The sequence below is a fragment of the Globicephala melas genome, chromosome 20 (assembly GCF_963455315.2).
Source record: "Globicephala melas chromosome 20, mGloMel1.2, whole genome shotgun sequence".
Classification (NCBI taxonomy): domain Eukaryota; kingdom Metazoa; phylum Chordata; class Mammalia; order Artiodactyla; family Delphinidae; genus Globicephala; species Globicephala melas.
In genome coordinates, this window is record NC_083333.1 from 13,044,527 (window position 1) to 13,068,680 (window position 24,154).

The 24,154-nt window shown below is 52.6% G+C and overlaps 1 protein-coding gene across 2 annotated transcripts in view; it reads left to right on the forward strand.

Moving 5' to 3' along the window:
* NTN1 (netrin 1) overlaps positions 1 to 24,154 on the forward strand; it is a 200,145-nt gene that overhangs the window by 161,688 nt on the left and 14,303 nt on the right. The gene's annotated exons all lie outside the window — the stretch shown is intronic.

Sequence of the window (24,154 nt, forward strand, 5' to 3'; positions counted from 1 at the left end):
ATCTGGCCTGTAGTTAAGTGTTCAATGAGTGTCAGTTTTTTAATGATAATGGAAACAAACTCCCAATTAGAACAGCAACAAAAATATCAACTACACAGAAATAAACGTAGCAATAAAAGTACAGACGGTATTTTTTTTTAAAGGGTAAAACTTTCCCAAGGGACACTAAAGATCTTCCCATGTTCCGGGAGGGCAAGATTCGAAATTGTGAAATGTCAATTCTCCCTGAAATCTGTAAGTTCAGCATAATTCTACTCAAAAAATCTCAGTAGGGTAGGATGTGATTTTTAATAGCCAAGAATGTTTTTAAAAAAGAAGAGTAATGAAGGGTGACTTGCCCTAACAGATTTTTTAAATATTGTAAACAGGATATTTACGTTAGTGTGATCCTGGCATAGGAATAGAGAAATCACGAAAGCTGAGTAGAAAGTCCAGAAATACACTCAAATATAAACATAAGAACTTGTGTATGATAAAGTTGTGATCGTAAATCAGTGAGAAAAGGGATGAGTCCATCGGTAAACGGTGCTGGGAACATGGCTATTTATTTTAAAATAATAATAAATTTCTACTTCATGCTGTGAACTCATAAATCCCAATGTATGAAATGTATCTTTAAAATGAATTCTTGGGACTTCCCTGGTGGTCCAGTGGTTAAGACTCCGCGCTTCTGATGCAGGGGGCGTGGGTTCAATATCTGGCTGGGGAGCTAAGATCCCACATGCTGTGGGGCGTGGCCAAAAAATAATAATTAAAAAAATAAATTCTTAAAAGTTCTAGAATAAAGCATGTCAGTATCAGTGTAATCTTGGGGTGAAGAAGGCTTTCTAGATAGGATACAAAAGCAAGAAATCATAAAGGGAAAGATTTTAACTAGATAAAAATAGAAAACGTCTATACTTCAAAAATCTCTATAAGCAACATGAGGCAAACTAAAAGCTGAAAAATATAAATTTTTAACATGGATGACCAGCGATTAATATCCTCAATAAATAACTTTTACAATTCACTGAAAAAGAGATCCTAATACAAAACTGAGCTGAGAAAATGAACTAGAAATTCAGAGAATTTGTACAAATGGCAATCAAGCGTCTGAAGTATTACACTTACTAGTAATAAAGCAATAGTATCAACAAGAATACCACTTTAAACACCTCATTAAATCGCCACTATTTAGAAAACAAAAAGTAATTCCCAGTGTTGAAAGGGTTAGGGAAACAGGCATCCACCTGCTCTGGTGATGGGAGGGCAACGTGGTGCCAAGTTCGTGAAGGGTGATCTAGCATCACGTATCAAAATGTATCTTTAGGCTCATCCTTTCACTTCTAGGAATTTAGCCTAAGGGAATAGTGATGTGTCGCAGGACTTTGCTCCGAGGTAGCTTATTGCAGCATTGTTCATAATAACAAAAGAGGGAAACGACCAAATGTCTTTCAGTAGCGTTTTAGTGACTCACGTATGGGATATCCATATAATAACGTTGTAGGAGAATTTTTGAGTATGAAATGAAAAGATACAGTATATGTCCGAAGCAGATTATACATCTAATTACACACGGAGGGTCAACTTTGGTGAAAAGCCTGGCTTACAGAGCATTTCAAAGAAACTCTTTCATTGTGCCCATATATTCCGGTAGTTCTCAGCCTGGGGCTGCTTTGCCCCCATGGGACATTTGGACATTACTGGAGATACTTCTGGTTGTCACAACTAGGGGGAGGGTGCTACTGGCATCTAGTGGGTTGAGGCCAGGGACGCTGTTAAGCATCCTGCATCGCACAGGGCAGCCCCCATGGCAATGAATTATCCAGCCCCAAATGCTAATAGTAGTGCCGAGGTTGAGAAACCCTGGTGTATATTACAGGATGACATCCATGTGCTCTGTCCAAAAGTATTAAGGCAGGATGCTACTGCTGCCTTGGACCCGCTCGTTTATTAGTTATGCATCGTATTGAAGTAGTTGCCGCTGAGGGCTTAGAGAGTGAAGTTTTCTGGAGTCAGCTGACGTCTCCTGCCTGATCACAGGAAGTGCTGTGCTCCCATGTAGCCAAGTGTTTGCCTGGTCCTTTCTCTATGGTGAATTTTAGCCCAGCCTAATACGACGTTTATCCAAAATTCTGAGCTTTACTATATATTACTATATTTCCAATTAGTGTGGTTTAATTGTGTATTAAAATTACTATATTTTCAATTAGTGTGGTTTAATTATGTATTAAAATTTTTATCATGAAAAATCTCGGAGCAGTGGTGAGAATAGAGTGGTTAGACCTCCACATTCGTATCGCTTCGATTTAACATCGTGTCCCATTTACTTCAACAATTTTTGTTTTTGCTGAAATATCTTCCAGGAAAAGCTTAGACGTTATGACATTTCACCCCTAAATATTTCAGAATTCCTCTTCTGAAAAAGAAGAACATTTCTTACATCTTCTCAACAGCATTATTACACCTAACGAAACTAACAAAAATTCTTTAATATCATCTGATGCCCAGTCCACCTTCCAACCTTCTTGGTCGTCCCCCAAATGTCTTTTACAGCTGGTCTACTCAATGGTTTAATTATTAAAACTTATGCAATCGTGAGCTACGCAAAGTATTATATTTAGAAGCGCATCAGAGTCCTCCTGGGGGGGAGGCTTGGGCTGCTTCTGAGGCTAGAACGCACGTGGAGTGACGTGTGGGATGAAAAGTGCTACCCAGGTGTTACCTATCGTCATTGTTAACTTCATGGTCTAAAGGAAAAGGCATGGCCACGTCTGGCCTGAACTTTGGGCTTTGGGGCTGGGGGTCGGGTGAGAGCTCTGGGCCTCCTTTAGGGGAGTGTCCCCAAGGAAGGGGCACCTCCACAGCCCCACAGAGGGGACAAGGGAACCAGTCACCATCATAAATCCTTGCCACTTCCCTCCGTGGGAAGCAGAGGGTGCTGGAGCTAAAGGCCGGTCAGCTGCGACTTAGGTGCCGGCGGGGCTGGAGAATTCTCGGTTGTGGAGCTGTCTTCTGTGTTGCTGGTGTGGCACGGCATTCTTGGCCTGTCCTCCAGACGGTTGCATTCGTCAGATGCGCTCTGGGGGCAAAACAGCCTCTGGTTGTTAAGCCCGGATTTCCTGACCTCAAGCCCAGTTCCCCAGAACCCTCCGGGAAAGGAACCAGAGGCTGAGCCAGGGCACATGGGGGCTCTTCTCTCGAGCGGGACCTGCCCACTCCACCCGCCCTAGCTGGAGACCAGATGGATCCGTATGTGTTGGGTTGGACCAAATGGAATTGTCATTTTATTCGACCATTTGTGACCCACAGAAATGGCGGTTTCACATGGTACGCGACTTACTCTTTCCATCCGCTCAGCCAGGAGACCCTGCTCTGGGTGGCCTGCATGAACCAGTTTCTCCCTCTGTCTGTCAGTCTGTCTGCCTGTCTCGCTCTGATTTTCGAGACTGTCTCTCTATCTCTGGGTCTTCCCTCTGCCTTTGTCTCTGTCTCTCTTCCCCACCGCCTTCCTTATTCCCTCACTTTCCCCATCTCCTCCCCCCTCCCCCTTCCCTTCCCTCCCCTCTTTGGGGCTTGCACAAAGGGCCAGGGCAGAGGTCAGGCTGGGGTGAGCAGGGCTGGGAGAGAGCCACTGGGGGCCTCCCCCGGGGAGCACAAAGGAAGCCATTTGCATGGGGGGTTTCAGGACCCGCATTGTTCCCCTGTGGCTGGGCTTTTGCAGGTGGAGCTGCCACCAGCCTTGGAGGAGGATAAAGGGATGAGCTGGGAGACCAGAGAAGCCTGGGGGAGGAATATTTAGCCCTTCTGGGAGCTCTTCCCACCGGGGACTCAAGAGGGATGGCAGATGGGAATGGGGCAAGTGACAGGTGTCAGTGAGAGGATTGGAATCCCCAGGACCCGCCCTGTGTCACGAGGACATCACAGGGTCCCTGACTGCAGAGGCTGGGGGTTGGGGGCGTGCAGGCTGCAGAGCTAGGCTGAGGCAGGGTGGACGCCGAGACCCCATCCCCACCCTGCAGGGTGGCCCCCTGCCCAAAGCCGTGCCCGGAACCTCCCTTGGGATTCCTGTCCAGGTCATGGGCTGGGCGCTGGTGGGAGGGGACACACAGTAACGGACTGTGCCGGCGTCACAGTCCGTCCCCTCTCTGGATTGCTGTTGGGCTCGGCCCCTGCAGAACCTCAGATGTTACTGAAGTTAGTTAATACCACCGCCCCCAACCCCAGAGGTGGTCCCTTTGATTTATTAAATACCCTGCCGGATTTAAAACTACTCCAGACTTGATAATAATAGTAGTAATGCATTAGCCCACTTGGGCTGCCGTAACAAAAGACCGTAGAATGGTGGCTTAAACAACAGAAATTTATTTTCTTAAAGTTCTGGAGTGTGTTAAGTCCAAGATCGGGGTGCCAGCATGGTTGGGTTTTGGCAAGGAGCCCCTTCTGGCTTGCAGACTGTCGACTTCTTACTGTGTCCTCACCTGGCGGGGAGAGAGCTCTCTAGTGTCTCTTCTTTCTTTCTTTTTTTTTTTTCTGCGGTACACAGGCCTCTCACTGCTGTGGCCTCTCCCGTGCAGGCTCAGCGGCCATGGCTCATGGGCCCAGCCGCTCCGCAGCACGCGGGATCCTCCCGGACCAGGGCACGAACCCGCGTCCCCTGCATCAGCAGGCGGACTCCCAACCACTGCACCACCAGGGAAGCCCTGGTGTCTCTTCTTATAAGGGCCCTAATTCCATCCTCATGGCCCCCACCCCCATGACCTCATAGAACCTTATTTACCCCTCAAGGGCTCCACCTCCAAACACCATCACTTTGGGGGTTAGGACTTCAACATGGGAATGTTGGTGGGACACAGTTCTGTCCATGGCAAGTGATACTGGCAACAATGTTAAATGCCATCGTTAAGAGCAGGGATTTTGAGTTTCTCATGACCCTCCCCCCACCCCAGTGACCCAGTTAAAGTGTCCTGCAGGCCGCTTGATAGCTTTGGGCTCAGTCTTCTCAGTGAAATGAAGGTGTTGGGCTAATGGTCTGTTCGGCCCCTTCCCGCTCAGTATTTCCAGGTCCCAGCTAGTTGGGAGACTGTGATCGCGGGGCCTTCTGGTCATAGAACCCAGGTGGTTGCCTTGGGGGCTCTTTCAGGGCTGTGTTGAGGGGACCCTGAGGGATTTGGACCAGGAATGGTGTCCAGACCCAGGGGAGGGAAGGCGAAGAGGAGGATGGGTGGGGCATGTTGCCTGCCCACTTAGGCAGGCGTCCTCCCTTCTGTGGACATGGACCTTCAGTGTTGGAAGGACCAACGTGGCCTTGAGGTGGACGAGGCTGCCAGCTGCCCCCTACCGTCTGATACGTAGCACAGACTGTCCCCACCCCCCAACCTACCTCCTGTCAAGCAGGACTCTTGCGGCTCCTAAAGCTATGGGTGTGGCCTATGAAACTAGGCCCACTCTGCCCTGAGGCGTGACCACACAGATCAGGGGCCTTGTGTCCTTTTCCCCCAGGGCAGGGCTTTATCTCAGAGCAGTGGATCTGCATCTGGGGAGGCGCAGTGGGGCACTGCCCCCTTCCAGTTCCTTCCATGGGAGAGGTCAGCCTCTCCCCAGCGAAGGTGATGGCCAGTGTGATTTGCACTGTTTTGTGGGCTCTGCTCAAGAGTAAAGTGTGTTGTAGGATCGAGGAAAGGAGAGAGCTGTTTCTTCTGCAGAGATGGGAAATGAATTGGCGTCTGAAACGAATTTATTCTGTGCTAAGAGGTACCTGAAAATCGGTGGTGCGCTGGGGCTGGCGCACACCTGCTCCCAAGAGCTGACGTTCGGTATCTCTTCCCAGCTCTGTGCTCAGGGCATCCTGCTGGCGGTTTGAAATTGGCCACGCTGGGAATATTTACACCTTGGAAATTGGCACAAGCTACGAATCAAGGCTTTTTCTTCCCAGAGAGCAGGTGGTTACACATTGCTCAGTGTTTCTCCTGAAAGGCCTCCTGGGAATGGAATTTTGTCTCTTGATACCAGTAGGAAACCTAGAGATAGCTCATCCGATCTGGCCTCCACATTGGACAGATGGGAAGACTGAGGCCCAGAGGAGAGCGACTTGGCCGAGGTCACACAGTGGGTTGATGGCAGAACCTAGGTGAGGACTCAGGTCTCCCATCTCCCAAGTTTCCATGGACCATGGTGCCTCAAGCCAGCATCCTTCCAAGTGGTAAGCTGTGGAGAGAAATCAGACATGGGGACTTGGAAAAGATTCCTCTTGCTGAAGAGAGGTGAGAAATTCCTAAGTGTTTGGGGCAGCAGATGTAGTGAAAGCTGCCTTAAAATTTCCTCCAAGCCGGGCTGGGTTAGATTTCCAGTCATTGCCATCCTGCCCGCTCCCCCAGCAGGTGGGACACAGCCTTAGTTTCCTGGCATTCCTTCTGTCCCGTGAGGTCACCTCCTTCAGTCCCAGGGTTGGAAAGTTGTACTTCATCTAAAATCTCCCTGCAGGCGAGGACATCTTCACCAGATGGAGAGACCTCGGAGAAGGTGGCGATCTACTCTTAGGCCCGATAATCTAGGATTGTCTTGGGTCTGAACTTCATCCCTGTCCCTCCCCCGCTTTGTGGCAAAGGTACTGCTGTGGATGGGGGAAGAGGTGCAGTGCCAGCCCTTCATTTGGGTTGTCAGGGGCCCCAAGACAGGGATTCTTGTGACATGATTTATTGAGAGGATGTTCTCAGGAGAAACTAGTGAGGGGGTGAGGTGGGCAGGGCAGGGGAAGAAGCTAGGAAAATGTGTGGGTTCACAAGTCTGGCCTCAGCCTGTTTCCATGGGCGGTCTAGACAGTGAATCACCCCAAAGAAGTTGCCCTGCTTACAAGCAGAAGGGCTGGGTGCCTGCCCACGTAGCTGGCCATTGGCTGTGGACTGCTCGCTGGGATGGGGCGTGTGGACGTTTCCAAGCAGAGCAGTTTCCATGAGCCAGGGGCAGGCCTTCAGAGGAAGTGCAAGTGTGAGCTGGTGGCCGCCACCTCCCACAGCAGCTCTAGGTGGCTGTACTGGTCCAGGAAAGGGGTTCTGGGCCAGGCACCCACCACGTCTGCTGTACTTGGTAAGTTACTTGGGGGGAAGGCAAGTTTTACTGGGTTTGGGAACCCCCTGTGGATTTCTGTTCACTCCCCAACAGCCCTGTGCTGTGGAAGGCCTGGTGGTTTTTCTCTGGGGCCCATGTCCTCCCTCTGATGCCACGCCAGTCACTCAGTAAAGACAGTATTGTGATCTCTCCTGTTATCTCTCTCCTCTGCCCTGTACACACCGCTGCTGCTGTCCTAAGTCAAACTCTCTTTACTTCTCACCAATGCTGTATTGGTCAGGGAAGGCTTCGTGCTGTAAGAAGCATCGCGACAGTCTATCGCAGGTGTTCGTGGCGGGGTGGCTCCCTTCCAGGCAGTGAGTAGGGGCCTGGGCTCCTTCAGTCATGTGGCTCCGCCATCCCCTGGGGCCTTGGAGTCATTGGTTTGGAAAGAAAGTGCCTGTGGGAACCCTTTTCCGGGCAGGACTGAAAGCGTCTGCATCGCTTCTACCCACGTCCCGTGGCCGGACTCGGTCACTTGGCCACACCTCACACAAGGGGTGCTGAGTAATGTAGTCTTGAAGCCCGGGAGGAAACTAAAATGGGGTTTGGAAACTATATACAGTCTTCGCCATAGAGCTTTTGTTCACTCTGCTGACTTCGGGGTGTCTGTGGCCACCTGTCGTCATGGTGCCACAGTTAACTGGCATCAGAAAGTGATGGTGAGCTTTGAGGGCCTTTTCTCTATCTAGGAAGCCGTTTAGCGCAGTCTTGGCCGGGGGGTGGCCATCCTGCCCGACAGCTGCCCAGGGTGGGTTGTAGCCCACCCAGGGAACTCAGCAGAGGCGTGACCTCGTCGGCACTGGGCTCACCGGCCAACCAGCCAGTGGGGTGGACACTGCAGGGCCACCAGCTTCCCTCTCTTTCATGACTTTCCCAGGAAGTCCAGCTTCGCCTCCTTCCCCCGTGCCACTGAATCACCCTTCAGCGCCGACGGCAGCGCCAGGCTGTGACCACTGCTGGCTCTTGCTGGAGAAGCGTGTCCATAGCCAACTGGATCCCCGTTGGGACAGCTTTGTTTCCCCTGCCGAACACAAAATCCCCTGTTCACTCGGAGAGCCGACAAGGAGACCCTGTGGGGCCGGCCCTGTGGGAGCAGAGAGCAGTGAATGCAGCGCCCCAGTGGCTTCAGCTTATTAAAGGCGAATACACAGGCTAACCCTGCCCTCCGGGCGGGAGACAGAAAGGAGGGCACAGAGCTGTTACAGCGGATTAGCGGCCGCAGACTGACGGAGGCAGGTGCAGCCTTTTCTGCAGTTTGGAGGGGTTTATGAAATACTGATCCCGTGCCCAATAAATCCTTCCCGTGGCCTCATCCGGGCTACAGCCTGAAAATGGGGATTTCTTGTTCAGCCAGGCTTGGGAGCGGTTTTGAGTCTCCCACCCCACCCCCAGCTCCTAGCGTTCCTTGGGAATTCCGACGTGAGGATTTGCGCACTTGTCCGTTTATGCATTTTCATTCATTCATCAGACGCACATTGACTGAGGGCCTGGTTTGGGGGCTGGGGTTCCAGAGACGATAGAACGTGGAGTCCTGAGTTCAAGGGACCACGGTTTACTAGGTGAGGAAGATGCCCGCATAGATGATTCTAAGTCAGACGGTTACCTGTTGGAGCGGAGCCAGGTGTGCGTGTGTCAGCAGATAGCCCCGTGGCTGTCTCCAGGCCCCCCAGTGTCAGGCTTTGCTAAGAGCCTGCTGGGTCTGTTCCGTACCCATGCAAAGCCTCAAGTCCCAGGCGGCTCGTCAGCCCTCCGGATGGGCTGCTGTTTCCTAGTGGCCCCGAGAGCAGATAAGGAGAACCGGTGACGTAGCTAGAAGTGTGGGGTCCTCAAGCACAACCTCTGAAGGTCCGTCTCACCCGGCAGAGCTTGCATCTTGGAAAATGGCCCGGGGCTGTATGCCTCTGGCTCTGATGACCGTGTGGTTTCCATGTCTTTCCCTCATAGCGATGGGGACCCTGCCCCCATCTGTCCCAGTCAGACATCCCTCATCCAGCGGGGCAGCGCATCTGCCACCCAGCAGAAACCTCTACCTGTGCTCTCCACCGGGCTTTACAGGCTTCACCTCCTGCAAGCGTGTGGGTCTTTGACAAAAGATGTTGGAACTTGTTACGTGGCTTGGGGTTTCAACGTGCACATTGTAGCGGGGAGAGAAGGAGGGGGGTGGTTGGGACCTCAGGGCTACGGTAAAGCCTGACGTCCAAGGGTGCAGGCACATGAGATTAGAAGGTTCTGAGTTAACTTGTCCCAGGGCCCAGGTAGCCGTTTCCCAGCTTCTACCAGGAGCTGGTGCTTGCGGGGGCCGGGAACACAGCTGAGGGGTGCCTCCCACAGATATGGCCTCGCCTGCAGGTGAGAGCTGGTTAGTCCGTTGACCACCAGAATTGTGCGGGAAGCTTCTCCCGGTGTGAACTTCCCAGGGGTGGGTCAGGGCAGCCCTGGGGGGATGTGTGGGAGTCACTGCCTGGCTCGAGCCCCTGAGACACACCCTTCTGTGGCTCCGGTACCCTTTGGTCTGTGGACGGTAGGTGCGAGTTCGGGCAGCACAGTCTCAGAGGGTGCCCTGTAAAATGGTGAGACAGATGGGGAGCTCCAGCTGGGAACCTTGTGTCTGGGGGGCTCCTGGAGACAGAAGAGATGAGTAAGAAACAGAAGCCTGGTATAAAAGATGACCTTGGCTGTCTTGTTAAAACCTAGACATGTCCAGGTGGGGAGGGCAGGGCAGGGGTGAAGTCCACGGGCCTTTTGGTGACCGTCATCCTCTAGGCCCTGCAGTGGCTCTTGGGGAGGACAGCCGTGCCTCTGCCTGGAACGTGAAGACTCCAGCCCCTTCCCTGGGGGACACGGGCTCTATGCTGACCCGAAGTATATCCAGAATTCTTTCCTTCCCCAAAGCAAACGTGGTACCTTCGTTCTCCACTTGAGAGGGTGGGGAGTCTGGACTTGACAGGGAGGGTCTCCGTATCTGCAGTGGTCCTTGCATTTTTGTGGAATGAGTGGCCCCCATAAATACGGTTTTCAGATGCCATAGTTTGTTGTAATGCTCCGTAACTTTTAACCATGTCGGATGGAAATCTTTCCCGAGTGTATTGCCAGCTTTCCTGCCATACTAAGTAACGCACATCGAGTGTGATTCAGCTCCTCAGGATAATGCAGCCATTGCAAAAAAGGGATTATACTGTAAACAAGCTTTTGCAGCCGTTTTAGGACTGTTGGCCTCTCTTCAGAATGGTCCTTATAGGTATTCTACATCTGCTTTTCACAGTTTCATAGTTTTCTGCCTCTTCCTTGCTCTCTGCTAGCCATTCCTTCTTCCTGCCAATGGGTAGCTCACCAGAAGGTCCCCCCACCTAAATACAGGTCCCAGTGTACTATGTTCTGGGAATGGTGATGACGACATTTCTTATCAGTGTTTATAAATAAAAGATAATTAAGCTGTGAATGAAGAGCTAAAGGGATTTCCTTTGTGATAGATACTTGGCTGCTTCTAACCTCTTCCTTCCTGCTTCTCACCTGTATCCCAGAGAACTGAAAGAAACAGACAAGGGACCTCCAGGTAGGTAGGGTTTTGCCGTCTGGAAGCATTTCCACACTCAGCATAGATGTCCGTAAAGTAAAGAGGATACTGGACTTGCCTCTTCAGTTCTCACATCAGACGGCTGAGGAACAGAGAGGCTAAGAAGTGGGACCAGTGGTGATAGGGAAAGCGTCCCCAGTGGCCATGACTTGGGACACTGAACATTGTGGTCCTGTTTTCTCATGTGTGTGATGGAAATGGCGGTCCTAATGCTACCTACCCGGCCTCCTTACCGGTCATTGTGCAGCGCACATGGGGTTGTGGGTGGAAAGTGCTTTGGCTGGAGCTGCCCAGGTGTATACATCACCGTCGCAGCTGTTCATGCTGAGGTCTGGTGGGAGCTCATGGATTGGACACACCCGCCCTCTGAGGCTGAGGCGGGATCTGCACACAGGGGAGAGGGGGACCCCAAGGCCTGTGGAGCTGGTGGCAGAGCAGGGCCTGGGACCATCTCCAGGGCAGAATGAATTCCCTCGGCGTAGTTTACCCCAGCTGGGAAGGACTGAGGATGGGCAGCTGAGGGTCAAGAGAAGATTCTGGATGGCCAGGCACTGGTTGAGCCAGCCGAGGTCTCCCGCCCCCAGTCGGGAGGGCTTTTGCAGTCCCCAAGGCTCTGGGCAAGAGGCTTTAATCTAATTACATGCTTTATTTGAGCCAATTTGTTTTCCAATCCATCTTGTTCAGCAAGAAGAAAGAGCGTGCTGGGGACTCCTGGCACCGTCTTGTTCCAAGTGGGGAAGAGAAGCTGCTGTCCTCACGTGGCCGGTGCAGCCCCCCGACCTCCCCAGCCCGGCCACCCCACCCCCAAACAGGCTGCAGGCAGCCCTGGCCGGCAGGAAGGGAGCTTGGGTGGGTCGACCGCTTTCCCCGGCTGCGGGAGGGGAAAAAGCCCGGCTTGCGGGTCCCCCTCATGAACGCCCAGCCCAGCCTGCCTGTTCCACGCCCCGCTCCACAGCCCATGCCCTTTGGGGGTCCCGGTGCTCCAGGCAGGACAGAAAGAGGAGCGGCTTCCAAGGCAGTGGCCTGGGATGAGGCTGCTCCTTCCTACAGGGCCCTCCCCACCCAGCTCAGCATCCCTGGCTTCTCCAGCAGGGGCTGCCCTCAGAATCCCAGGCCCGGGGTGTTCAGTCTGCGAATGCATTTTCATAATAAGGAAGCAGATTTCGAATCTCTGTTATTAAAGTCCAAACAAAACACCAAAGCCCTGCACACATCCCTGGAGAGGGAAGGTTTGCCGGCTCCCGCTGTCCTCCCCAGGCGAGGAGCCGTTCTTGCCAAGCTGCGGCTTTCTGTGTTTCGCAGCATTTTCCAAAACTCTTTTTCCACCCTTCTGAATCCTGCTTCAGGCCTTTGCTTTCCCGCTGTTTACACAGATTTGCTCCTCTGGGCCTGGGGTCTTCCACCCTTGGACTGGAGGAGGGGTGCGGGAATTGTCGGGGCCTCGGGTCACTTTGCCACACGGTGGGGGCAGCTTTGTCCCCCTTTTATTTGACAAATATGTATTGAGAGCTTGTAAGTGTCCTGGGTCCTGGGGAGAACAGTGGACAGGGCAATGGCCCTTGTCGTCAGGGAGGGAAGCAGACAATAAACAAACAATGCTGAAAAAATGTAAAACTGCCCTGTGACAAGGTGCTAGGAAGGAAACCAGATCCCCTAAAGATGAGTTTGCTTTTGGGAACAGCCGGCCGTCAGTTGGTACATGTAATACATTGAGTGAGAAATTAAAAAACAATTTTTTAAAAAAATCAGTATGCCAGGAGTATAGTGAGATTGGTTTTCTTGTCATGGCTCCTGAATTATAGGAAAAATAATGACAGCTGACATTTTTTAGTTTGTCAGGCTTCATCTCACTAGAACGTTGAAGGATTACACGTTCCTTCCCCATTTACTAAATGAGGAATCTGAGGTTCAGAGACGTGCAGTCATAAGCCCAAGGACACACAGCTTAAGAGTCGAGAAGCCAGTGTTTTGAGTTCCTCTGTAGCCTACCTGCCAACTGCTCCCCCATCCCACAGCCCTGAAGCCCATCCGTGTTCCCATCCGTGTTTTGAGATAGGCCATTCCCACCAGTGTACCAGATTGTATCCCAGCGTCCGGGGGGGCAGTCTGTCCCACGGACACTCCACACCCCAACGCAAGCAGGCAAAGACCTTGAGAAAAGCCCGCACGTCGAGAGGTCGGGGTGCTGCTTCCAGGTGTCAGCTGCGAGTCCCCACGGAGGCACCCTGATTTCTGGTGCCACTCAAACCCCCCCCCCCCAGCCCAAATCACGCCCTCGTTCTCGTCAGAGAGCTTAGCAGATCGAGAAGAGGCCTGAGCGCTTTACCCAGGCTTCCTCACGGTGTCCCCAGAATAATCGTGAGGGAGGCTGTGTCTTTGGCTTGGGGAGCCTGATCTGTAGGTCTGTCTGAGCGGTCTTGGTATCTCACAGGGCTTGTTTTTACACTATGTTTTTGGCCACGGGGGGACCCAGAGTTTACGTTCCAGCGTGTTCCTTGGGTGTTCAGTGGTGACCCATCCTGCGCCAGGTGCTGGGACCCAGGTCCGATTCCCCACTGGCTGAGGGGGCAGACGGATAACTCTGGACCATGGCCTGGGTTCTGAGAGGGTAGAGGGTGCCCCGCTGTGCTTGGGGGCCTAGAGGAAGGCCACACAGGGAGGTGACCCAGGAGTGGGGTCCAAGGAAGTTGGCCGAGGGGACCGAACCTGTGAGTGGCCCCCTGCGGAGCCTCTGGCTTCTCCAGCATCTGTGGGGTTAGGTCTCGTTCTTTCCAGATCCTCTGTGCATAATAGGGTTTACCCACTCGCACTCACATGGAGGAGAAGACGTTACAGAGAATGGAGTACATGTCCCCAGACTGTAGGCCTCGGGCAAAAACAAGGTCCTAGCTTTGGGCCCCGATACCCTCTGCATCCAGGCGCCTTCTCCCTCTGCCCGGCTCTGGGTCCATGGTACAGCCCAAGAAGGGGTCTTGGAGGCAGACGTGCTCCTGGTGGGAGACAGGGCTCCGTCGCCCGTATCTCGGTCAGCTGTATAGATTCTGCCAAGGACCAGAGCCGGCTCACTCCGCCTCAGGTCTGAGCTCTCCTCCTCTCCTCACGAGGCCCCAACTTTCCCACTGCTCCGCCGTCATTCACCCCCTCTTTGCGGTCACTGAGCCGGGGCCTCTGAGGCCGCCTGGAGCCTGGCATACCCTGTTGGCAGCCCCTTCTTATCCTTCAGGTTCCAGCTGAAAGGTCATCTCCTTGAGAGACCACCGCCAGCATCCCTTACCTGTCTCACCGCACCAAGGTTATTTCCTCCTGACTCCTATGAAGGGGCAGGACAGTTACTATCGGCATCACTACCCCCATGTTACTGATGGGGAAACTGAGGCTTGGAATGGTTAAGGGCCGCAGATCAGAGCGCGGGTGGTGGGATCCCTTTTTACAGGACACAGCTGCTTTCCCTGGCGCCCTTCGCAGGCGACTTCAGCTCACACCCTCGGGGCGAGAAGTGAGGGACGTGGCCGTGTGAGCTGCAGGGGAGTGTTGGAAGAAGATTTGAAGTAGGAAACACTGGGATTTGCTACTTGGGGAAGAAGAAAGATGGATACTGGGGTGGCCTCAGCAGATCTGTCAGACCCAGGCCTGATGGTGGTGGAGCTACCACAGCGGGGGCTCTTTAGGAGAAAGGGGGTGGGAGAGGGGGCCCTTGGTGGGCTGCGACAGCACGCCGTCCTGCAGGAACTTGCCTCCGCCCCGGCTGGCACGGCAAGGCGAGCCGCGTGGGAAGCTCTGAGTGAAGGTGGCCGTACTGGGGAGGAGCAGAAAGAAAGGACAGGGCTTCTCTGGGGGTGACCCAGGCCTGGCTAGAACCCTCGGGTGGCTTTGCATTACATTGAAACAGACTCCACACCTTATGCTGGCCCATCTGGCTGGTGTGCGTTTTTGTTTCTGCTCCTCCCCAACCTCAACTCTACATGAGGCTCCCTGGCCTGCATTCAGCCCTGGACTCTGCCAGGCTCGATCCTGCCTCAGGGCCTTTGCACGGGCCGTTCTTCTGCCGGGAACCCTCTTCCCGCAGATCTTCTTGCCCTGCCTCCCTCGCACTGTTTAGGTCTCAGCGCTGTGTTACCTCCTCAGGGAGCTTTCCCGGACCCTCGAGAGAGCAGCACCCTGTCTCCTAGCCACGTCACCACACACACAGTTCGCTGACCACTCACTCTTCCTTTGTCCCTTGGTATTAATGTTTGTGGGATTGGGAGAGGATGTAAAGAAGCGCACACACACACACACACACACACACACACACACACACACACACACACACACACACACACACACACACACACACACACACACACACACACACACACACACACACACACACACACACACACACACACCTCTCCTAGGAAGATGTAGTCCTTCCTAGGAGCAGAAGCCCCATGGATTAGGCATGCAAATGTCACCTCACTGAATAGGAACGTCGTCTCATTATGGGAGCCCTCCATTCAGTCCCCATCCTCACTGAAGAAGAGACTTGTCTCAGAATATTTTTAGTGTTTTTCTCCTTTTTTTTTTGGCTGTGCCATGCGGCACGCGGGATCTTAGTTCCCTGACCAGGGATCGAACCCGCGCCCCCTGCCGTGGAAGCGTGGAGTCTCAACCGCTGGACCGCCAGGGAGTCCCTGTTTTTCTCCTTTTAATACAAGAATGGTACATGCATTATAGTAAAATTAAATATACAGACAAGACAAAGCAAGAGTATAAAAACCAGCCACACTTCCTCCACCCCACATTTCGGTGCACAGTATATTCTTCGAGAATAAAATTCAAACCCCTGCCATGGTTGAGAAGAACCCAGGGGCCCCCATGAACCATGCAGCCTCATCTCTGGCCGCCCCCCCCCCTCCGCCAGCTCCAGGCCCCTCTTCTGTTGGTTCCTCACACCTGCCCGGCTTGTTCCTGCCCCGGCTGCTTCCCAGAGCTTCCTCCTCAGACTGGCCTTCCCATCTAAGAGGTCCCCACCTGCACCCCCATCCCCATCCTCTACCAGCGCATGCTGGCCTGTGTCTTCATTTTGTGAGTGTCACTCTTTGGTGAGTGTGGTTACACTCGTATCATTGACGTGTCCCCTCCTGCTATAAAGCCACCCTATCTGTTCCGTGAGCCCCAGGGTCCACCCACACCTCCCAGAGCCAGCCACGTGGAAATCTTGTAGCAAAACTTAAGTGGATGAAGGGGTGATAAATTCCTAGAAGTCGGGGTGTTCCAGCAAGGTGTGTGTTCTCCAGGGTTTCGACCTTCGAAGCCAGTTGCACTCAGGAAAGTTGGCATTGATTTGCACCCCAACTGCATTGTCTGAGTGTGTGTGTGTGCTTTGACACTTCCCCAGGCAAAAGCCCTACATTCCTGTTGATTTTTTAAAATAAGTTTACTTATTTTATTTATTTTTATTTTTGGCTGCATTGGGTCTTCGTTGCTGTGCACGGGCTTTCTCTAGTTGCGGCGAGCGGGGGCTACTCTTGGTTGCAGTGTGTGGGCTTCTCACTGCGGTGGCTTCTCTTGTTGCAGAGCACAGGCTCTAGGCACGGTGGCTTCGGTAGTTGAGGCGCGCGGGCTCTAGAGTGCAGGCTCAGTAGCTGTCGTGCACGGGCTTAGTTGCTCCGCATGTAGGATCTTCCTGGAGCAGGGATCGAACCCGTGTCCCCTGCGTTGGCAGGCATGTTCTTAACCACTGCGCCACCAGGGAAGACCCCTGTTGATTTTTTAAAAAAAATATTTATTTATTTGGCTGCACTGGGTCTTAGTTGCGGCATGTGGGATCTAGTTCCCTGACCAGGGATTGAACCCCATCCGCTGCTCTTAGCCACTGGACCACCAGGGAAGTCCCTCCTGTTGATTTAAGTTGCGTTTCTTTGCTTATTTGAGGTTGAGCATTGTTACATCTCCGTGTCCGCCTTCTTCCCTCTTTTGTGAATTGCCTGTTTGTCTTCTTTGAATGTTAGGGTGCTTGTCTTATTGATTCTGAAGAGTTCTTTATATATTAAAGACACCCACCCTTTGCTCTCTATGTTGCAAACACTTTTGGCTTTGCTCCCAAAAGTTTTACAAGGTACCTCGTGCCCATCCTTGCTTGGGGCTGCCTCATTTGGGGTGACCTTGGCCTTTCTGCCCCAGAGCCCAGAGCTGAATGGACGTCATGCCGTGGAGGCAAGGAGGGCTGGGAGGTGATGGGGTGGGTGAGACCAGCACAGGCCTGGAGAGACGCGTGGGCACTTGGGAGCTGCCTGTGGACCCTGGCTCTCTCCTGGGCGAAGTGCTTATGATGGGGGTTCGAAGAAGGTGTTTCAGCAGGGGGAGTGGGTCCGTCACCTACAGCCTAGGACCAGGAGGTGGGGGTTGGCTTAGTGGGGCGTGCCTCCTCGATCTTTAACATGCTCATCATGAAATCCACGGAGACCCACCGTGTGTGAAAGTGACACACATGGAAAGCTGGCCTCTGGCCTGAGGAGTTCCAGGTGGCTTTGTGAATCTGGGTCAGGGAAAGCCAGGACGCTCTGGGCAGAGTGGCCTCACCTGTCATCTGTCACCTGCTGGTGGGCAGGGTGGCCCAGCCGAAGTGGACAGAGCCGGCTGGGTGTCCTTCCTGGCGCCACCCCCTTGAGCTCTTCACCCGGCAGGGTTGGGGTGAGGGGTTCCAGGAGCCCCTACCCTGTGCCCAGCCAGTGGAACCGGAAACTCCCCCAGCCTCCAGGTCTCTGCCCTGAGAAGGACCTCCGTGGCTGGATGTCCCTCGTTCTTTATTCCCACTGCCCCACCTTCCCGAGCCGACAGCCCAGAAGCAGAGAGGCTGGGGTGCCGCCGGGAGTGAGACCCTGGCCAGCTCCCCGCCCTGCTCCAGGGGAGGCACCAGATGCAGCGCCCCTGGCTCCGACCAGGGGACGCTGGGCCCCGCCTGCCATATGCTTGGAGCCGAACCTCGATCGGCCGAGCAGGCCTGCCCAGCAGGACTTTTGGCACCTGGGGCACAGGAGGCAGAGCAGAGGGCAAGCTACCCAAGGTGGAGGAAGAGGAGGGAGGGGCTTGGCCGCTGGGATCAGGCCTGCGGGGGGGTCGGCTCTTGGCTTCGGGTTGGTCAGGGGAGCAGGTGGGGGGAATAAAGGGAGGGCTGGCTGCTCCCAGGAGGAGCCAGGATGCCAGCCAGCCAGGATGGGCCTGCTGCGAGTCGCAGATGGCGGCCTCGGGTCTCTGCACTCTCCCCGGGACAGAGTGCATCCAGGTGGGCAGCCAGGCAGTGCCAGCGTCCATCCCTGGCAGCTCCCCTCTCGCTGGGGAGGAGGGTGAGCTGGAGGGTGAGCCTGGTGCAGGGGCCCCAGCAGACCTTCAATTCTAGCCCCACAGGGTCTCCTGAGAGAGCAGGGCCAGCTTCCCGCTCACCCCTTCCTCCTCTGCGGGGGCCCTGGGTCCAGGGAGGATGGGGACCTTCGGGGCATAAAATATCGGATCCGATTAGTCAGTGAGGCTGACCAACTGGTCCACAGGGTGTGTGTGTGTGTCTAAGCTCATGCCAGCACTTGTTTAAGATCAGACCATATGAAACTGCTTTTTTCTTTTAAAGTTGAAGAATGATCGATTTTAGGTACTTTTATGTGGTTCATCCTATTAGTGTTCCTTCTTTTTCTGTTTTCTAACCAGATCAAATAGCGTGAAACATCCTTTCAGTGTTTACGTGGAGCCAGCCTCCGAAACCATCTGGATCCAGAGATGCTTAAGATTCTTTATCTGTTCAGATTTGATATCTCTTTAGTTCACTTTGGTCCCTTATGTTTCCCTCAGAAGGAATGCATTTCATTCAGATGTCCAAGATTTCAGTCTGAAGCTGTATACAATAGCCTTGTAATTTATAAAATCTTTAGATTGTGGTTACACCCCTTTCTCATTAGTTCCTAATGGGTCTGTTTTCTCTCTTTCATTCATAGTTAGACATGACAGTGTTTTGTCTGTGTGTGTGTGTGTGTGCGCGTGCGTGTGTGTGTGCGTGCGCGTGTGTGTGCGTGTGTGCGTGTGTGTGTGCGTGTGTGTGTGTGTGTTGGTTTGGGGGCTTTACTGAGAATCAATTCTTGGATGTATTTATAACTTTTGAGTTTTTTTCAGTATCCCACTTTATTAATTTCTACTCCTGTTATTAATTCATTCTTCCTGCTTTCTTTGGGTTTTATTTTCCTTATTTTCTAAATTCTAGAATTGAATGCACTTCATTTATTTTCATTCCCTTTTGTTTAATAATAATATTTATTACACTGTGGTCAGGAAATGTGGCCTGTGTAATTTTAGCTCCTTGGAATTAATTTAGCATTCTTTTACTGGTTACGTGTTTCTGTCTGTTCCTTTTTGTCTTTCTCACAGTTTTTTGCATAATGTGTTTCAATAAAACGTTATTCCACACAAATTTTTTTTATTACTTTTGAACTTCTTTGTCACCTAGTGACAAACTTAAAACTTCTTTAAAAGTTGTAAGCTTTTAAAAACTTGCTTTATTTCGTTGTCTCTCTTAAACAGTCTAATATTTTACGATCAGTTTTTCAGTAGAGGTGTTGAATCCATTTACATTCATTGTTTTGCTTTGAGATCGTGGCTCTTCTGTGATTTGAATTTATCCCAGTTGCCTCTACCCTGTTTCTTCTCTTCTCTGGTGTTTTGTGGTTATCTTTGGGTTTTTCAAAAGCACTGTTGGATCTAATAGCTCTTATTTATCAGAGTCAAGCATCAAATGGCATCTTTTGTGTTCTGCTTACTTAAGACAAAAGTTGTATTCCCCGCCTCGTTCTCAGTTTTTTTTAATATCATTTAAAGTTGCAGGTTAAATTTGTATACTTATTTATACATACCTATACATTGTCTGATGCTCCCTTTCAAACATTTTAAAATTATTTTGATCTTTGCCTTCACTCTTAGAACCAAATTGGAAACCTCTATGTCCGCTGGTTTCCATGCTCATCACCAGTGTGTTCATTCCATGACTTTCCCCTCTTACATTCTTATTTTTGATCCATTTCATAGTTGGTTGGAAAACATTCTCCAGTGTTCCTCTCAAAAAGGATACGTGGTTGAAAGCTTGCACACTAGAGAATGTCTTTGGTTTACTGTGACCTTCATACATAGAAGACAGTCTAGCTAGGTATAAAAATCTTGGATCTCAAAGTTTTCTCTCCTCACAACCTATAGACACTGCTCCATTGTCATCTGGCCAGCTGCTTGTTGATTTTAAATCTGAATCGATTTTTTCCTCATCCTGGTATTTCATATGTTTTGCAAAGATGTATGTGGGTGTGTTGGTCTTTTATCCTTGATTTTTTCCAAAAATTCAGCTCATCCTTTCCTTCATACATAGGTTGGCCTTCAGCTGAGGGATCCTATCTTTGGTCTCTGCTGCAGTTTTCTCCCAATTATATGCCATCTCTCCACTTTCCCTCTTCTATCCCTATCATTTCTCTTTCACAGTTTCCACGTCTTTATCCTTTTCCTCTAAATTTTGTGAGAATCTCTCCAGTTTACTCTCATGTTTCTGAATCTGTTTTCTACAGTATTATTTCTCTTGACTGCTTCCAAAGTCGATTTTAATTGTGCTCCTAGGCTTTTAGATTTAGGTTTTTCCAGCTCTTCCTTCTTTCGTGTGTCACCCTTTTTGTATCATCACGTGGCCTTTTCAGCTCGGCCTCGTTTTCCCATATGGCTTTTTCTCTCCTACTTCATAGAGGCTGTGTCTTTTTAGAATTTTTTTTTAGCCTGACACACCCATTCAGTTTCATATCGTCTACGGCTGTTTTTGAGCTACGGCGACAGTTTGAATAGTTGAGACAGAGACCGTATGGCCTGCAAAGCCTGAAATATTTACTGTTTGGGACTTTGCAAAAAGGTTTGCAGATCCCTGGCCTAGTGTGACAGCTGGATTCCCACTCCAGCCCCAAGCTGGATGGCAAGGGAATGCATCCAGCTCCCTCTGCAGTTCCTAATCCCTCCCAGCCTTTCTCCTCAATCCGCTTCTGCTCTGTGGAGGTGGTGTCCTTCTGTCTCCACTGCCTGACTTCCTTGTTCTCTGCATCAGTCATTTAGATAAAAACGTGAGTTCATGTACCCACTGCAAACACAGTCCTTCCCGTCCATCCATCCCCTTCCTTAAGCCTCCCTTCTCCGGATCTGGCTCCACCCTGGGGCCCCCACCCACTTCCTGCCCATTCTTTCTCCGGTTGTTGTCTCCCTGTCATCTTCCCTTTTTTTTCCCAGGATTTTTCTGTTCATCAGACAAAGAGCTCTGTCCTGAGGTAAGACCTGGACAGGTTTTGCTTGTTCTACCACCATCTGCCTTTAATTAATAGAGATTGCTCCCAGATTCCAGCGTTGGGTCATCTGTCAGTTTAGTTTTTGGCATTAGTGTGAATTTTCTTTTTTTTTTTTCCATTGTCTGTATAGCTATTTTGGAACAAAACAAGGAGAGGAACGCGGGTAGCTGCAAGTAGATGCCATTCTGAAGGAGTCAGAGATGCATTTTAAAGCTGCGTTTGGTCCACCTGGAGGCAGCCTCTGTAGCTGTGTGTGTGTGTGATGAAAGATGAAAATTCAGGAACACTTTCCTTATCCAGGGACCTCTTGTCCAGTGACCTCAGTTCTCTGGAATACACCCAAAGAGTCAGCACGCAGCCAGAGAGCTGCCATGGTGTCCGTGCTCTGAAGGAGCAGTTCAGTCTCTCATTCCAGGCCTGTTGACCCATGCTTTACCTACAGTTCGAATAACCTTAGTCTTTCTGTTTTCCTAGCTCACACCTAAATCAGAATCAGCAAATTGGAAGGGAGAGGGGACAGTTTACAACAAGCACACTGACCTGATGAGAATTGCTGGCTGACAGAAAGGAAAGACGTAAGACCCACATAAAAAATAAACAACAAACCGAATACAGCTGTAGATGTGTACATGTCGAGGCTGGTACCATTTCCCGCAAGGACGAGCGGCTGGAGGTTGCCCTGTGACCCCAGTTTGAGTCAGCAGTCACCCCTCTGAGCCTTTCCTCTGCCAGCCTGGGTCCTCCGTACGAGTCTTGGGTGCAGAGACTGTCTCCACCTCCTGCGACTACAGTTGGCTCAGACAGTGGTTCTGAGCCTGGTTGCACATTAGACTCAGCTGGGGAGCTTTAAACATCTGGACACGCAGGCTGCCCCCTAAACCAGTGAAATCAGAATGCTTCTGGGTCATTCCAGAAGCCTGGGTTGGGAGCCAGGCCGTCAGGAGCACAGGCAGGGGTGAGAGTGGTGCCACGTGCCTCTCTAGTGCCCTGTGAGTGGCTCTCGTTATTGAGGGGCAGACTTGGTATTCATGGGGGCAACTGTGATTGTCACATGGGGTCTGGAGCTGGATCTAACCGGGCAGTGACGGATGCCACGCATTCGAGGATGGTTTCTGGCCCAGGTGGATACTTGGCTCTGAATAGGACGGAGTGATGGAGAGGGAAGGGAGGGCTGGAGGTGCAGGGCCCGGTCCTCCCAGGGGCCGTCTCCCCTCCAGCCCACAGTGCACTTGGGCCTGGCACCCTGGCACCTTTGTCAGCTCTGCTGTCCTGTCTGAGGATGGGAATCACGGTGCCTTGCTTACAGGGCTGCCTGGAGGCTCTCTCCAGGGCTGAGTCTCCACACCACAGAGGAGACAGGGCAGGTGATTGACCGGAATGCAAGTACTGACGAGGGCCAAAAGGAAAAATAATGAGAAAGCGATGAGAGTGAGTTCAAGGCCGTCCCTGCAGTGACGTCACCGGCACCACTGGCATTCTAGTTCTGTCCCGAGTGGAAGACAGCAGGCAGGGATCCCCGCCAGCTTGCTGGGGGACGCCAGGACTTAGGTACGGCCTGCGTTCAGCCCCCGTAGTGGCTTTGCCGTGAGCGCCATCTGCCCCTGGGATGGCAGAGATGTGGCCGAGAGCGGCCGTTCCCAGCAGTGAAGTGTGCAGTGCCATGCGGGGCAGGGGAGCGGGGGGCGGTGCCCCTGCCTGTGGGTTTGGGCCACTCCACTCACTGTCACCTCGTGTGTCGACCCCCCGGGCTTGGCCCCAGTGGAATACAGGCCGCTCTCCCTGGATGCCCCAGCCCCTGCCTTCCACGAGGTCCTGACTCCAGTAAGCCACCAGCTGGCAGGAGGGGCTGGTACTGCGGACTCCATTGCCTCCAGACAGGGCATCCGGGTGTGGGGGGGAGAGGTCCAAGGACTCTGACCCCTGGGGGCAGGACGGGGGGCTGTTCTTCCCCACTTCCGGAGACTGGTTCCTAGTGGGGTGCCCCAGGAAGCTGGCTCGGGGGGCAGCAGAGGGCTGCCAGGCCTGCGGCTCCCAGGGCGACAGGATGGAGCTGTCTCAGCTTTAATTAGGACCTTGAAGGAGGCAGCCGCCTCCCATGGTCCAGAGGCTGACTCTGGGGTGATCTCTGAATATTCCCTGCAGATCTGAGTGATGGTTTGGGGGACAGGCGGCCCCCTGCCCTGGCCTTGTCCTGTACTCCCACACAGACCACTCCTCACCCCCACCCTGGCCTTGGTTTTCCCCTTTGCAGGATGGGGGGCTGGCCCCTGCTCCTGGAGCAGTCACGTGTGTGTGTGTGTGTGTGTGTGTGTGTGTGTGTGTATTTCCCGTCCCCTTGCCAGGACACACACCCAGCCCGTTTGCACCGTCACTACTCCTAGGACAGGCTGGGCCCTCCGCAGCCCCGGGGCTGGCCTGGCCGCTTCTCCGTGCCGGCAGTCTGGGAGTTGCTGGAATGCCAGGCGTTGTGCGTCCCCAGCTCTGAGCTGAACGCCTCGTGCTTATCGAGGGAGAACCCATCGGTGTTTACCGAGACTCAGCGTAGCATAACCACGAGTACAGTGATCTTGGCATCTCAGACTCGAGTGCAAGGCCCAGCCTCGCCACTTGCTAGCTGTCTGGGGTGCACTGGGCAGGCGGCCTCCGTTTCCTAGTCTGTAGAATGGGAATAATGCCCGCAGATCAAAGAACGGTTGTGAGAATTCAGTGAGAGCCAGCATGTTGAGTGGTGGTGCAGGGCGGGCTGGAGTGATTTATGGGGCCTCTGTCGTGGGCTGGCTGTCATGCCAAAAGCTGACGTGTGAACGCAGATATGGCAAAGCAATTGCATCACCTTATCTGAAGAGAAGGAAGAGCTGGCAGGGAGGCGGCCCGGGGGGACCGGTGTTGGAGGTTTGCATCTGCTGGGCCGACAGAGGCCACCCCCAGGGGAGGCAGGCCCCAGGGCGTCACACATCCTGCCCGGCTCGCACTGGGACGTCCCCGAACTGATACCCGGCAGACGCGGGCCCGGCGGCCCTGCCTCTCAGCAGTAGGGCCCATTAGAACTGAACTCTTCTTCGTGGGGCATTTTATTTGCACACTCCAGTAGAGTGGACACCAAAGGGGTTTTCTAATGCTTCATGGGCTGCTAATTTCCTCTGTGACCTCTTTTGTTGGGGCC